Below are 3,115 nucleotides of genomic sequence, written 5' to 3' on the forward strand. Positions count from 1 at the left end.
GCTAAAAAAACTTTAACAAAAACAAGAGCTGTTTCGCTGCGCTTCGCTACGAAACAGCTAAAAAAACTTCAACAAAAACAAGAGCTGTTTCGCTGCGCTGCGCTACGAAACAGCTAATAATAAAAAAACCTTTAACAAAAACAAGAGCTGTTTCGCTGCGCTGCGCTACGAAACAGCTAATAATAAAAAAACTTTAACAAAAACATGAGCTGTTTCGCTGCGCTTCGCTACGAAACCGCTAATAATTCATTCACGCGAAACTTGTTATATATTTATGGTTTTTCCTGTGTTAAAGACTTTCACTTGCAATCTATATTTTATGGCTTCAGCAAATGAACCGATCCGGCCTGTCAATCAAACTGTGCGCGTTCACCCATTTGACCAATCACAGCAATGATTGTGGTCGGACAAACTCGGTCATGCGTGCGCGTATATTAGGCACGCGCGGCAGAATCGTGCAGAATGTCATTGGGAGTGCTCGTACACGTGTCTTACTCACGTGCGCGGTGGGTGGAGCTTAGTGGAAAGCCGGAACGGTCCATAAAGTTTTTCAAGCTCAAGGTCGATACAAATTTACCTACCACCGACAAACCTCGCCTTGGCGTCATTGACAGCTCACTGTATTTATAGGATTTACATACTAGATGAGTTGGACTTAACTCGAGTCAATTTCAATTAATCATTCACGCGAAACTTGTTATATATATATGCTTCTTCCTGTGTTAAAGGCTTTCACTTGCAATCTATATTTTATGGCTTCGGCAAATTAACGCACGGGTTTCTTATAGAGAGGTAGCTCCAATGCAGTTCATTAATCACCGCACAATGAATTGCAGAACTGCGGGAACAAGTCGGTGTTTCCCCCCCATGATGAATCTTGCTTTGGTTTTGTTGTTTCATGTTGGGTTCTACACAGCCCTGGCTGCTATATGTCCTACTGACTGGCAGCGATACGGTGAGTCATGCTACTCACTGATAACTCAACCAAGTTTGATGAACTGGCATGAGGCAAGCGATACCTGCTTCAGACTCAACTCAGTCCTAACTGTCCCAAACTCAAACATGGAACAAACGTTTATTTGGAATATGTTCTCTGAATTCTCTGGATGGGTTGTAATGATATACAAGAGGAGGGGAATTGGCACCCGTGTCCACTATCGAGTGAATTAGACGAGTACCAAAATTGGAAAGAAGGTTGTCCCAAAGTGAATGTCAGCGCAAACTGCGCTGTTTTGGCAAAAAATAATAATGGCAAATGGATCGACGAAGATTGTAAAATAAGACGATACGTCATCTGCGAGCGTACACTTCAAGCCACCGCCTCGGTAGTTTGCCTTCAGACTGGTCCCGATGGTCGCATCAAGTCCAAGTGCCTTGTCGGTCACGTGATGAAGGAGATACGGTTAGATGGTGTAATGTCGTGCGGGAAGGCGTGCCGATCAGAGCCCCGATGTCGCTCCTTTAATCTGCTGATGAAGCAAGGTCCAGGGAAGATGGTTTGTCAGCTGAACAACGCGACTCGTCATGAAGCGACTGGTGTGAATGTGACAGAGAAGGATAACTGCTACTCCTTTGATCTGCAGTAGACAACCTTACAGTGGTGTTATAACATACGTTTTCAGGGTTTTAACTCGATGTGTTGTGTCAGGTATGAAGAATACGAACGACGCAAAGGAACGTTTTTAGTGAGAACATTGTTTTTAAATTTAAAGGAAAACGAGTTATCCTTCATTTTCAATTGGAAATGTTTTAATTTGTGTAGGTGCGTTAATCAGTTTTCTGGCGAAGTGCGCATTTTATACCATATTTTCTACCATATAAACTGCAAATTGTTGTGTTAATAGCGGTTGAATAAACATTGCAACATTTTTGTAGCGTACACTTTTGTGTTCAACAATATCTTGGTTGTTGTCTCTCTCAAAAAAGAAATTATCCTGTAAAAACACCAAGAACAAATTAGACTAGCAATCACCAATTGCATTGATCGGTTTCAACATGAAAGCTCACTGATTACACCAGTACAATCAATCAGTTTTATTCTATGTTAAAAGCACATAGTAGTTATGCCTCACTTAAATTATTGAATTTGATTTCGAGACCTCAGAATAAGTTTTTGAAGTCTAAAATTCAAGCATCCGATAGCACACAAATTCTTTGATCAGTTTTTTTCCATTAATATCTCGCAACTTCGACGACAAATCGTGTTTAAATTTTCACAGGTTTGTTTTACTATAACAATTACCGAAAGTGTCCAGCGTCATTCAACTGAATGAAACTCGACTTCCATATTGAAGGTGATCCGCTCCTTTTTGATGATTCCCAACACTGCACTCTATCTCGATAGCTTTACAAAAACAAAAACAAAACTGTTGGTTTTGTGACTCTTGCAGCATTCTGAGAAGTATTAGCGTAAGATAAACTGCGGATACCCCGGCTTTTTAATCGAAATTTCACTTTTTTAGCTGTTCCGATCCAGTCGGAACAGCTATTGTTTTCGTCGAGATTTTTATTATTTATATTATTATTATTATTATTCTTTGTTTCTCCCTAAATCCCATAGTGTTTGTACACGTTTTTGCGGCAGCCTAATCTCCTAAACCATAATACGAAAGAGTGAGTTTATTATACCAAATTGAAGCTTAGAACATAAGCTTAATTCTTATCGTAAAAAATGTAAAAATTGTTAATTAATAAGCCTTAATTAAGCTTGTGAATATTTAATTAGCAAACCAAGTTAACACCATATCTCAAAAAGTAGACCGCCGATCCAGAAACTTTTTTCAGTTATACACTAGTCAGGTCCTGTTAATGTGATTTCCGACATAAAATTCTGGACGACGTCACCATGACGTCATGTAATGCACGTTTTGTGTCTGTGCACAAACACAATGGCTCTTAAAGTGTAAACAAACCCAGCTTTCCGAAACATAATTTATTCGATTAAAATTAAATTACATGTTGTACACTTCCCAAAACTGCTTTAGATTAAGATATATTTTATTGATGGTCATTTTAAAAGCATCAGAACTTATAGAAACAGTGTAATTATTTTAAAAACCTATATTTCCGGGGAAGTTTTTTCAAAGATCATGGGTACGGCGTAAAACTTGATTTG

At 38.9% G+C, this 3,115-nt stretch overlaps 1 pseudogene; it reads left to right on the forward strand.

Annotated features, from left to right (window-relative positions):
- Positions 1-867: 867 nt before the first annotated feature.
- LOC139951003 (CD209 antigen-like protein C) lies at positions 868-1,586 on the forward strand (annotated as a pseudogene).
- The last annotated feature ends 1,529 nt before the right edge of the window (positions 1,587-3,115 follow it).

This window comes from Asterias amurensis, chromosome 18, assembly GCF_032118995.1.
Source record: "Asterias amurensis chromosome 18, ASM3211899v1".
Taxonomy (NCBI): Eukaryota; Metazoa; Echinodermata; class Asteroidea; order Forcipulatida; family Asteriidae; genus Asterias; species Asterias amurensis.